Below are 13,834 nucleotides of genomic sequence, written 5' to 3'. Positions count from 1 at the left end.
AACATCAGGTGTGATGCACAGATCGTAAAAGCATGCTTCATATTATATGGTGAAGTTTAGCAGAAGGTCTGTGGATCACAGATGCCTTTGTAAACCATCTGTAAGGAGGGAATCCCCATAGGGTATAGCTGAGTGCTGTCCTCTCCTGCCTTCTTAGTTGGTGTCTGGTACACAAACGCAGTGTGAGGCACCTGGCAATCAGGGGTAGTCTTAACCGATGGGCAACAGGGGTAGCTGACCCAGGTCCCACATTGGGGGGCAATTTCCCATCCCCAACCGAGGGGACAACCAACTTGGCAGCAGTGGGCTACTTATGCCCTCTCTGGGGCTAGAGCAGCTGACTTGGAGGTGGTGGCTTGTTCTCCATCCCATCCAAGGGCCAGTTAGCCTGCTTCAAGTGGCAGCAATATCTCCCCCCATCTCACATGGGGTGAGGGCCACCCGTTGCTTGGACCCCAGTAGCAAGGGTATGCCCAGTGGGCAACCTGGCTGGGGGTGGCAGTGATTCTCAGACCCCTTCTTTGCTTGTAGTCCGGGGGCCCAGAATCACCAAGATCACCCCTGCGGGCAATATGTTTAGCCATTATTTTTGACTGGAGGTATTTGCAATCCTTCCATATTTCAAGGCACCCCAGGAACATGCAAGTTATTTATGCATCCATCTGAGGAGGATGGAGGATATAATAACTAAAGTGACCCCTAGCCTTGCCTTCAAAATGTGTGGTTATGCTTTCTTTCTTGGAGTTGAGTGTGCTTATTTTATAGGCTCTTGATAGTCCAGGGCCTATGAAGGGGATTTTTTGCTAGGGTTGCCAGGTCGTTCTTTGCCACCGGCGGGAGATTTTTGGGGTGGTGCCTGAGGAGGGCGAGGTTTGGGGAGGGGCGGAACTTCAATGCCATAGAGTCCAATTGCCAAAGCAGCCATTTTCTCCAGGTGAACTGATCTCTATTGGCTGGAGATCAGTTGTAATAGCAGGAGATCTCCAGCTAGTACCTGGAAGTGGGCAACCCTAATTTCTGCCCAAATTCAGGTTTCTCGTTTGTGTCAATATAGAGGAGTGTTTTACATGCACCACTGAAATTGAAAGTGGAGAATGTTTTCTGACACTAAAGGGAACACAGCAACCCCTGTTAGGTTCAATTCAGTCCCCATGCAAAAACATGGTTTAATTAAACGATGGTGACTGACTGAACTCAGGCAACTCCACTAGCTATGATTGGTAAAGTATATGTCAAATTAGGATCTGAAACCATGGTTTGATGTTGGATGTATTTTGTGAAGCTGAACAAAACAAGTATTTGTTGAGGCAAATCAGAATGGAATGATGGTCTGCAAACTGGATCCGGGTTTTATACACTAATCATAATTAAGATTAATAATTAGAACCTAAGAGGTGCTGGATCCCATCAGAGCTCCACGTAGTCCAGCAGCTTCTTCACAGTGGCCAAAAAGTTGTATTGGAAGGCCAACAAACATGGAATAGAGGCCAAAGTATCCTCCTGATGTTGCCTCCTAGTGTTGGTATTTAGAGGTTTACTCCCTCTGACCATCGAGTTCCCCTTTCATTGTGATGGTTAGTATGCATTGATGGCTCTCTTCTCCACGAATGTCTGGATCCCACCCTCTAAGTCAACATCTTCATCCTCAAGAACTCTTGTGTTGTGTTTTATGACCTGATCTTTAGTATGAGTCACTGTGTACAGTCATTTATCCTTTAACGCTGTATTTAAGTTTCTGAAAACAGATTGCTAAACAGCTCTGTATGAGGTATTAATAACGCTGGTTTAAATGGGGGGTGCGTTCACAGCATCACTATTTCTTACATATTAATGATATATGAGGCAGCGGCTGGAGGAGGTGGCAACTTCCAGCTGACTGCCTCTGTTAGGATCTTGTGGTGGAGTGTCTCAGGAAATCTCTAGGCTGCCTTCCTCCTCAAGGCTTCCTCCTGGGAGAGCTGTGCCCACTTCTTAGCCAACCCTGCAGCTCCTACTTGAGTGCTATTTCTTAGCCATGCAGGTCTTTTACAGATCTCCAATGTGCTGGGAGTCCCAACTTGGATACCCTAGGCTGACCCGATCTCCTCAGATCTCAGAAGCTAATCAGGGTCAGCCCTGGTTAGTACTTGGATGGGAGATCACCGAGGAAGTCTAGGGTTGCTACACAGAGGCAGGCAATGGCAAACCACCTCTGTTCATCGCTTGCCTTGAAAACCCTAGGAGCCAGCATGGCGTAGTGGTTAAGAGTGGTGGACTCTAATCTGGAGAACCTTGTTGGATTTCCCACTCCTCCACATGAAGCCAGCTGGGTGACTTTGAGCTAGTCACAGTTTGAACTCTCTCAGCCCCACCTACCTCACAAGGTGTCTGTTGTGGGGAGGGAAAGGAAAGGTGGCTATAAGCCGCTTTGAGACTCTTTAAAGAGGTGGAGAAAAGCAGGGTATAAAAACCAACTCTTCTTTTTCTTCTTCATAAATTGGCAGCAAATTGACAGCACTTTCCACCACCAATGAATTGAGAAGTGGCTAACACTTTCAGTCTAGAGGTATTTACTTCTAGATGGGCTGAGGATGCTGTGGAATGGCCACCTAGTCTCCTGCCCAACACTGTATATATTTTAAAAAATGACACCTAGGATGAAGGATGCTATAAAGCAACAGCTTTACGGGAAACAACTTTATAGGCAGTATTACTCTTACAAATGCTAATGAACCCTTTGAGTGCATCAGTGAAGGTATTTGTGGTGGAAAGAGAAAATGTACAAATTCTGTCTCATGCTTGTTTGTTCCTGGTGGCATTTAAAAATTGTATATCTGCAATAACAGAACAAACATAGTAGCATTACAAGCTAGTGGATGAGGCACAGTGGAGGTTTGTGCCTACCACCTGCAGGTGCAGTAGACAGGTAATAGAGCACCCTAGCATATGTGTGTGTGTAAAGTGCTGTCAAGTCGCAGCCGACTTATGGCGACCCCTTTTGGGGTTTTCATGGCAAGAGGCTAACAGAGGTGGTGTCGTGGTGCAGGCGAGGAGCGAGAGCTGTAAGCGTAGTCTGGGGAACAGTCCAAGGTCATTCACAGTGAAGGCAGAGTCCGAGATATCAATACAGGCAAGGGAAGTCCAAGGTGTTAGTCAGAGCCAGTCCAAGAAGTCAGGATACCAGGAATCCAAAGGATAGCAGGGAAACAAGGCCGGTACACCAGAAGGTTGGTGACAAGTTGCTTGCACAACAGCCAAGCCTAACTGATGGCTTAAATCCCTTCCCCTGCTGCTGTAGCAGAGCCAGCTGATCCTGATGAGGCTGAGCTCACAGGTGGTGCTTCAGCCCTGCTCTTCCTCATCACTGCTACTGGGGAGGTTCCTGTGTAAAGCCTTCAGTCTAGCACTCTGCCGTCTCTGCTGCATTGCCAGACGAACCTGTTTTCTTTTCTGCTCCAGTGGCCTTGGAGAGGCCTCTGGAGACACTGCATGTTGCAAGGTGTCAGGTCCAACTGGAGTCCTTGAGCTGGCAGGCTGCAGGCATGGTGAGTCATCTCCTGACTTTGGCTGATCCTCTATTCTGGCCTCTACTTCCTCTTCGTCAGAGGAGGTCTCTGCAGGCTGACTCTCTGCAGGCTGACTCATGACAGGTGGTTTGCCAGTGCCTTCCTCTGCATAGCAACCCTGGTATTCCTTGGTGGTCTCCTTTTCAAATACCAACCAGGGCTGACCCTGTTTAGCTTCTGAGATCTGACGAGATCAGGTTAGCCTGAGCACATGTCTGGGGGGCTACATATATCCTTCATTTTGATTTTGAGTTCAAATGTATTTTTCTACATTCATCAAATCCCTAATTTAATAGACTACTTCTAAGTTTTAACAGCAGGATATTTTTTTTAAAGGTTAGTGGTTAGACCGCTGACCAAACCTATCTTTGTGTTTGAAAGCTGCATCGACATGGTTTCTGAAATGTCTGCGGTGCAAATGGCTGATCAATCCAGATTCTCACATTTTAGTGGACACATGCATCCAGTGTAGCGTTAAAGAAGTCAATCGTTAGTGGACATCTCATTAAGCACTTCACACAGGCCTGCTGTGACTATTTTGGATCACATATCCACAGTTCCAACTGACAGTCGAGATCCAATTAATTAGAAAAAGTATTCTCATAAATTGTTGCTAGATGGCTTGGATTTTTGTTCTTTTCTGTTGGTCCATTCTCTCCCATTTCAATTAAATACTCACGAATATGAAAAACAGGCATCGTCCCCAAAATACATTCGTCTGAAGAAGAAGAGTTGGTTTTTATATGCCGACTTTCTCTACCACTTAAGGAAGAATCAAACTGACTTACAATCACCTTCCCTTCCCCTCTCCACAACAGATACCCTCTGAGGTAGGTGGGGCTGAGAGAGTGTGACTAGCCCAAGGTCACCTAGGTGGCTTCATGGGTAGGAGTGGGGAAACCAACCTGGTTCTCCAGATTAGAGTCCACCGCTCCAAACCACCTCTCTTAACCACTACACCATGTGGGCTCTCTGGAAGTTCTGCTGGTTTTATTGAAAACATCTTCTAAGTAAGTGATGTACGATTAGAGGCTAAGATGACTTTGGGAACTGCTTGGTTAGATTTCACCTTCAGTTGAACAAATTACTGATCAAGCAGAATGCTTACTAAAGTTCAGACAAGGTCCATATTTGTATACCAAGTATCACTGCTAGGGTTGTCAACTACCAGGTCTCTTCTCCTTTCAGGATTCCTCACGTTTGGAGGCTATATAATAAAAGAAAGACTTTCTTATGAGAGAAATACTTTAGACCACGTATTTGTACATATTTATTGTTGTATATAGCCACTACGTTTGTCTTTATGGTGCCATGTATGTTTAGACACCTTGTAAGTAATAGGAATCTTGGTAGCACATAAAGTTTGTACTTTTGCACCTTGTTGTATGTTTCGCTCCTGTACTAAGTTCCTTATCCTTTGATATTGGTACAGTGGTGCCTTTTTCTCTCCAACTACCAGGTAGTAGCAGGATATCTCCTGCTAATTCAACTGATCTCCAGCCGATAGAGATCAGATCAGATCACCTGGAAAAAAATGGCCGCTTTAGCAATTGAACTCTATGGCATTGAAGTCCCTCCCCTCCCCAAACCCCGCCCTCCTCAGGCTCCACCCCAAAAAACTCCCACTGGTGGCGAAGAGGGACCTGGCAACCCTAATCACTGCCCAAGAATCACATCCCCCATAATTTCATATTTCCAAAAGCAATATTGTCTGCTGCATCCCCTATTCTGCAATTTCTGCAACATACTGTCCTGTATGGTTTTAAAATCCAGGACTGTGTTTTTCCTTCTGGGACACAAGAAGGGATAAACATAAGATGGCTACAAAGAATAGTAAAGGGAGTTTAGTTTAAATTCTTATTGCCCAGCATATTTGAGTTTGGGAAGATATCTTCCTCCAGAATACATTGCTTATCATGACCCAGGAGCTTAATTTATTTATATTCTGCCTTTTCTCCCTGATGCAACTCAAGTTGGTTTATGAGGGAATCCCAGGCAATTTCCCATCCTCTGACTAGGCACATTGTTACTTTGGTATGGAAAGGCACGGTACTTTGTGCCTTCAGACCATTTATACCTTTTCCAGATTTGTGTTGTTCATCTCAGTTATGTGACTCTTGTAGAGAAGTCTCCTAGGTGGATGCATTAGTGTGGTCTACTTTGTTTACTTGTTGTCTTTGTGTTACAAAATTACAATCTGTGTGGAATCTTTGGCACTGCAGTCAGAGTTCGGTCTTAGGAAGTGTCTGCTATTTTCTAAGCCCTAGATCTAATATCATAGGGAATATCACAACATACTTATGCAGAAACTGATTAGTGTTCAGAGATGGTGTTCAGAGATGGTGTTCAGAGATGGACTGTGTGCAGGAATCTTCCAGATCTACAACACTAGATGCTATCAACATTAACAGTGCCTGTTAGAGAAGATGAACCCACACCTTAAATAGCGATGAGGAATCAAATGGAAATATTAATATCTTGAATATAGAGATCCACTAAGAGGAATCATGGGAGCACAGTGGCACCTTAGGGTGCATGGGTGTCATGGTACAGAAGAGGTTGTATACCTGAAAGCCTTTTCCTCCCTTTGTGGACTGAAAATAAAAGTTCGTGATATTCTTCACTGAAAATATTATGGCTTGGATCTTATACCTTTCCCCCCACTTGGACTCTCCCTGACTGTGCCTGTGGAGCACACATTCCTTAAGCACTAGGATCTGCTGCTCAGGCAAAACCAATGTCTTTCAAGGAGCTGAAAAGTGCCTAGTGTGAGAGGAACATACTCTGCAGCTGAACAAGAGGAGCACAAGTGGAAACAAGTCCATATATGCCAGGGTCTCTTGAATGTTGAGGAACCAAGCAATAAATCTGAGCACACTAAATTGCAGACTGCAGTAGCTTATAAACGCTTTGGACCGCAATCAATAGAAGCTAACCATTGCTGCAAAGCACAGCTCCTGAACAACTATTGTAGATCTTTGTATAATCTACTTTACACATCTATTGTCTGAACTCGCAGCCCATGTATTATAACAGGGAAAAACAAGTCACTGGGAGGAGTACACAGAGAAGCTCCCCTCCTGCCCCTAATTCTGACAATTTGTGGCATTCTTTTTTCTAGTTTGGATCCTTGTATTGTGATGCTACCAGCATGATTGTCCCTTCAGTATTTTTTGATGCGCCATGGTCAGCTTCTTTTATCTGCTATGCCCTTCAATTACTGACAGCAGCTGCACACGGGTGCTCTGAGCAGAAATGTTCCATTTGTAAATCACCATACAATGATGAAGTGAACACGGCTACTGTGACCAAAGCTTAATGAGATATGGTAGGGTGGTCCATTGACATTGATGGAGATTTCTGAACTTCTAGCTTAAGTAGCTTTGCAGTGTCTAAAAAGGCTGCAGTATTATTAGTGGAAAAAATGTATATATGTAGAGATTACACCAGAAGTTTATTTTACTTTCATTGGACATAGGATGTGTGGTTTTCACCTTGATTGCTACTGTTTATTTTATTGTTTCCAAATATCCATCTTTATGTATCATTTTTTTCAATCCAAATAGTTGCATTTATTGTCAGGAATGACACATAGAGCAAAAATGGAATGCGGATCTTCACCTGACATATTTTCTTGCTTTAAAGCAGAAAGGGGCGGGGGAATTAATATAAAACAGGTCATCTGCAAATTAAGCCCATAAAGATCAGAGGTGAGATAATGAGCTCATTTACATTAGATGCAGGATTTTGTTTTGAACTTTAGAACAGTATCTCGGAGAGAATTCGCCATTTCAACACGGCAATCTGAATTAATGACTTTAAATCAAAAGGAGCCCCTTATTCATCGACTGAAAATTAATCTCCAGACAGCAGTACGGTATGATTGCTGTTGTGGTCAGGTTTTTACTTTGCGTCTGCTTGAAGGGAAGTTCAGAGATGTTCAGGTCACTGTTCATCTAACCATATGTTTTTATCATTAGCAGCTTGAATGGCTCTGAGTAAATTGTATTTTAAGAGAGCCTTCCGAAACTGGGAAAAGGTTTTAGACCTGTAGAGGAGCTGAAGATGGTTGGCTTGCCAACCAGTTGAGCCTGCTCAAAAAGCTATTTTTCTTTCCACTGGTGCGGCACGAAGGGCTGCGAAATACAAACAAGGTTGTGTCCTAGAACAGAGAGATAAAGCTGAAGTGTCCGAGTCTGAGTAATAGACAGATCTGTTTCTCCTGCTGTGCCTCTGGTTCATAACCTTTCTGCTTTGGTTTCCTGTTTATTGGCAAATCCACATAGAGGATTTATTTTTGAGCATATAGAACAGAAAACTTTGCTTACCGAGTTTTAATAATAACATGAAAAAATATTCATTTTTAAAGATCAGTATTATTACTTCACTGGCATCTCCAGGTCAGTGGCTGGGAAAGACTTTTCTCTGCCCAAGACCTTGATCATGTTCAACCAGATAGAATATGGTCAGACTTGTAAAAATACAGTTTTATGAACTTATGGTGTTACTGAAAGCCAGTGTGATATAATGGTTAAGAGCGATGGACTCTAATCTGGAGAACCTGGGTTTGATTTCCCACTCCTACACATAAAGCCTGCTGGGTGACCTTGGGCTGGTCACACTTCTCTCAGAACTCTCTCAGCCTCACCTACCTCACAAGGTGTCTGTTGTGGGGAGAGGAAGGGAAGGTGATTGTAAGCTGGTTTGAGACTCCTTAAAGGTAGAGAAAATTGGGTTATAAAAACCAACTCTTCTTCTCCTACTACTTCTGCGTCTCTAGCACCAACTACTTAGTATGTGGGGCACTCTTAGAAGACCCAAGTTAGTGAAAATGTAAGGAGGAAATCACCTTGTGGTGACTTGTCTACCTCAGAAATGGTCGCCTGAATTCACCCTGAGAATGGGACTACTGGAGAAAAAAAATTGTGGTGTGAGAGAAGGTTTTAGGAGGTATTTGTTCAAAGAAAAAAGGCTGCCCCAGCGGCCCAGAGCTTAGTAAGGCTTCTATTTCTCTTTGCAGACCAGACCATAAATCAAGCAATTAGCTTCCTTGCAATGCTGTCCTAAGTAGAGTTACACCCTTCAAAGCCCATTGAAGCCAAAGGGCAGAAGGGCGTATCTCTGTTTAAGGATTGCCGTTCCTTTGCTTCAGCGTTTTATAAAATCACCACAGCCCGGTCCAATGGCAAGAGCAAGGGTTTGATTTGTAGCGGCACTCAGATATTCCGTCTCTAAGGTACCCCAAATAAGGATGGTTGAGAAACTGCATTTGCACTTTGCAGACATCCGATGCAAATGAAGAAGAGATAAATTGGGGTTTTGCAGCGAATCCAAAGGGATCTCAAGAAAGCTCCCCTGAGCAATTGTTCTGTTCCTGTGCGCCGTCCATATTGCATTGAATTTAACCAGCCAAACAAACAAAGCATAATCTCGTTTAGTGCATACCTCCGTGCTGGCACTTGAACAGCACCTAATGTGCCAGCTGCTTCTTTGTTTGCTGCTGCTTGCTGTATTAATGGATTACACGTCACTCTTATTACTTTAGTGAAAGGACAAAAAAAAAGAACACTTGGGATGTGTGGATGGGGAAATGGTGTTGCATGGTAGGGAGAGTGGAAGATAAGAGCAGTGGATGATGTCTGTGTTTGGGAGGTGCATTCTTATTTAAAAAGGATCGGTACCCTTGGCTGCTTGTGAGGGTTGGGTATTCAATGTGAGCAGGCGGTGTTTAATTTTTACCTTCGTTCTGTGTAACCGCCTTCACCTCAAAGAAGACAGGTAAAGGTCCCAGTGTTTTCCAATTCCATTTTCTTCCTGCTTTCACCATCCATTTGCATTTCTTTAGCAAAGGTGGCGGGAGAGGGGACAGACCGGGATCGATGGCACTTGCAACCTCTGTGTTTTGACAGTTCAAACGCTTCAAGAAAGAGTACCTTGATACTTTCATGACTTTGCAACTGGTCTGGGGGAATAGAAAGATGAATTAATATTTATTACATACCTGATTTATTTACAGATTTCTAAATGAACATTTCTCCCAATGGTAAAGCAAACAGGAACTCCATGCTCATCACTTACCTCTAATACCTCTTACGTCCCTCACCTAATCACCTCTGTCATGCTTGAGCTCACAGAGCTCAAAGTTTTACTACCAAAGCAAGAAGTTTCCAAGATGCTGTTCCTTCACTTTAATGTTCTTGATGACCTTTTTGCATAGCACCAGGAGCAGCATGGTTGCTCACATATCCGTAGTTGCTCTCACAAAATGTTATGTATCTTCCGTCCAAATGGTTAGGAGAATCTGGGTAATTAGGTACCATGTTGGTAACACACGGCCATCAGGGATGTGCATTTCCAGGGTGATAGAGAATCCAAAATAACATCACTGAGTGATTTATGGCTGAATGTGTGAACTGTTCATTCTGGGAAGAACATACTTTCAGATGATGTGAAAAAGATCTCCTTTCCTATACCTCATTTCCCTTCCTTTCCCTAGATCTCTACTTTTTTTTCTTTTTAGGTTCCTGGAGGCTAAATATCTTTACCTCTACTGTGTAAGACTGCACATCTTCCATTTAAAAAGAAAGAAAAACAATGCCCCCACCCCCCCTCCAAAGTAGTCATCTTACATTACACAGGGATTAATGAATATGCTTCTGGTACTAGCATTGTCATAGTTATTTATTTATTTATTACATTTATATTCCACTTTTTCTCCACAGAACTCAAAGAGGCACATATAGGGTTTCCAAGCAGTCTGCAAGGAAACTGACCAGACTGAAGTCTGCTTAATTTAATTATGTTTTCTGTGTCAATGTGTTTTTGGCTTGGATACAGTGATTCCCTTTCATTTAATGAGGAATCTTCTTTTGAAAGAAAACTCCTTCTGTTGGAAGGGAGGGGATGATTGGATCCAGTTCAACTTAAACAGTGCTTTATGATGATCAACTTCAGTCCATCGTGACTTCACATATACATAGTATGTGTTTGATAATATATAGTCACTCATTCTCTTTGCTTGGCATTGTGGTAGAATCTCCTTGATTGCTCATCTCCCAGAAACCTTTCTCTGGCTGACCTACTTTCTTCTATCTCTGATTGCCATTAATATCTTTATTCCCTTATTTCAACCATTTGGACTGCCTATAGCCAATGTTCTAGATCAGGGGTGGGGAACCTTTTTTCTGCCAAGGGCCATTTGGATATTTATAATATCATTTGCGGGCCATACAAAATTATCAACTTAAAAATTAGCCGGCCAAGCCCCAAGCAGACAGCTGACCCAGATGACCCCCCCCCAGCATGGGCAAGCAGGCAGGCATCCAACCGGTGGTGCACTCGCCCACCTGCTGGCACAGGATGATCTGTTGCACCAACTGGGAGTAGCTGTCCAGCCGCACGCTGGAGTTGCTCCTGCTCCGCATGGTTGGGGCCGGATTCTACAGCTGGCTCCTGCTACCTCCGCCTGCAGGGGTAAAACGAGGATACACTGGCTAAGAACTCCCCCCCGTGCGCATTCTGGCCCTGCCCCATTTAACCCCTCTATTGTCACCACTTCCGCCCCCAGCCCTCTTTTAGCACAGAGGGAATACGTTTCTCCACGGCCCGGGTGGGAAAGGGTTAACAAAGTTTCTTGGGCGGTCCTAGCAGCTCCATAGCTAACCACTCTTCTGCAAGGGGAAAAAAAGTTTACTTTTCTCGGCAAAACAAACTCACATCTGCCTTGAATAGAGGCTATTCCTGTCTGCGGGAGGGGGCGGATCGCCAGTCTTAGATCCTTCTGAGCTAGAGATCTGCCAGGACCCACAAAGGGCCAGACCAAATGATTTTGCGGGCCTTAAATGGTCCCCGGGCCTGACGTTCCCCACCCCTGTTCTAGATAAACAGGGTTACAGTCACATTCCTACCAACTCCTGATGTTGAGCTCAGAAACAGAAAACATTTCTTCAAATCTAACCTCATTTCTCACTTCTCTGGAAGAAAAACCATAAGTCTAATAAAAACCATTCTCTGTCCTGTTGATTCTAATAATTGCCTTCCAAGAGTAGGCCCTTTCTTCTTCTTCCTCCTCCTCCTCCTCCTGCTGCTTCTCCTCCTCCTCCTCTTGGGTTGTGCCTAGAATTCAAATTTAAAATGTGTGGATATTTGGGGAATGGTTAGCCATCAGCAGTGTTTAGGGCCTAAAAATCCTGGTTTAAGAAATTGGGGTGTAGTGGAAAGAATCACCGTTCCCTACAAAAACTGAGCAATAGATTTATAATAGCAATAAAGGGCTGTGAGTGTAAGGAGTGGGAACATTTAGATGTTTGCCTAGTTTGACAACTGAAGATAGAACTACACATTCTCCTTATTTCCATGATCTTTTTCAATAGCCTTTGTTTTTACAACTGCAGTCACTCGGCCTGCTTTTTCAAGGGGAAAAGCATTGGGGAAGTGGGGCTCTTTAACCCTTTCTTTGGTGCCACTTCCCACTAAAAAAAACATAAAAACACACTTATTAGTTCCTGGATTCTTTCGCCAGAGGAGGTGAAAGTGAGTCAGGGTGGTGTTTTAGCAGGAAAACATCAGGGGAAGAAAGGCTGGAAAAGCTTCTTTCCCCTCATGCAGTTCTTCCTCTTGACAAAGCAGCCCCGGTGGCTGAATCTGGAGAAGAAAAGTCTTTTAAAATGATCTTACAACTCAACATACTGTGTAGTTCCACCCTGAAGCTATGTAGTGCTCTTCTTTCTAGTTCTTTATTGTTTAGCTGAATAGAGTTCAATAATAAATATCAGCCTACTCATAATTAAACAATGATGAGCAGATTATTTGCAAAACGCTTCTGAATTAATGCACTGCTGTTTGCTCATAGGTTGCACAGACATTTTGAAGATATGAGTGGAAAATGTGCATTAACGTGCATGCACATGCAAAATATTTTAGCGTGCCAGGACTTTAGAAAACAAAACAAAGCATCGTTTCCCTTGTTTGTCACTTGCTTCCATTCCAGGCTGCATGGTTTACTGCATATTATTTTGAGAAAAGATTATTTTAGTAGGTAATGGACAATAAAGAAAATGTAATTCATCCTAATAAGCATGAATGGCAACCCACATGCCTTGGACATTTCCAGCCAGGCATAATTTATCCCCATCTTTGGCTGTGAAACAGTGTGGATCTTAACTGAGTCCCTGACAGATGGTTTAGGCTTCTTTTTTTTCCTTTCCAGGACTCCATTTCCAATCATTTCGCCCATATTGCAAAATTGGCCTTGAAAAAGGGTAAAGAGTTGTTATGCTGCATTAACATCCCTCCTGAATTGCTCGCTGTGAAGGGCATGAGAGAGAAAAAAACCCAAAGAAATCAAAAGAGGAATGCTTTTTAAAGTGTGCCTTTGAAAGTTACAAATGTTCAACACACTGATGATTGTAGATGACATCATCGCCAGCCTCAATTTACATTTGAATGTGGGCACGCTAAGGATAATGTAATGAAAATACAAACACTCTCTCTGTCACCTTCATTAATAGGCCATTCAGATGGCGCCTGTAATTCCCCCTCCCTGAAAGAAGTGTTAAAATGTTGTAATTTGGGAAGACATCCTATAGCCTTAAAATCCTGCTGTTCAGCTCCACCGCTGGCTCTCAGATGAACAGAGATTTTCACGGAAGCTTTCAAGTCCTCTTTGGCCCTGCTACCTGCTCATAATGAAAGCGCTCCGATATCTGCATTCGTTTTCCCGAGGAACATGAATTGATCACATTCACTGTGCCCAAATTTTTCATTTTCTTTTGCAGCTTCAGCTGACTGACTTTTCCATATAAAAGTGCTGTTCTTTTCTTCTTGTCGCCTTTTAGTTTATGATCAAAATCAATGAGGACTGAAGCTTTCAACAGCCATCTATAAAATGCAATTACTGTATACAACACACAGTAAAACTCCTGTGGTGTATATGTTCAGACATAATTTATGCCACTTACGTCCAGAGTGGGTATTGATCTTCCTTGCTGAATGTCTTACAAAAGGGCCCTTGAGTGTTAGCTCAAGGAAATATGTGGTTATTGGGATTGATCTATAATTTGATTAATAATGAGCTATTGCCTGAACTCTGCTCTCCTTTACATTGTTTTTTGTGACCCGACCTTATATCTTTGATTTTGATTTTGTTCAGGGGTGTCATGTCTGTTCTCACTGCTTCTGTCATTGTTGTGCTGTTACTGGTGGATGCCAGTGGAACACTGATGGGAGGAAAGATGCAGTATTGTGGAAAGATTCCTTTTCTTACCACGGGTGGAGACTAAGTTGGACAT

At 43.3% G+C, this 13,834-nt stretch overlaps 1 protein-coding gene across 1 annotated transcript in view; it reads left to right on the top strand.

Moving 5' to 3' along the window:
- NXPH1 (neurexophilin 1) overlaps positions 1–13,834 on the top strand; it is a 201,699-nt gene that overhangs the window by 60,321 nt on the left and 127,544 nt on the right. The gene's annotated exons all lie outside the window — the stretch shown is intronic.

Source organism: Euleptes europaea, chromosome 11 (assembly GCF_029931775.1).
Source record: "Euleptes europaea isolate rEulEur1 chromosome 11, rEulEur1.hap1, whole genome shotgun sequence".
Lineage (NCBI taxonomy): Eukaryota > Metazoa > Chordata > Lepidosauria > Squamata > Sphaerodactylidae > Euleptes > Euleptes europaea.
This window is presented reverse-complemented; position numbering and strand designations above follow the sequence as displayed.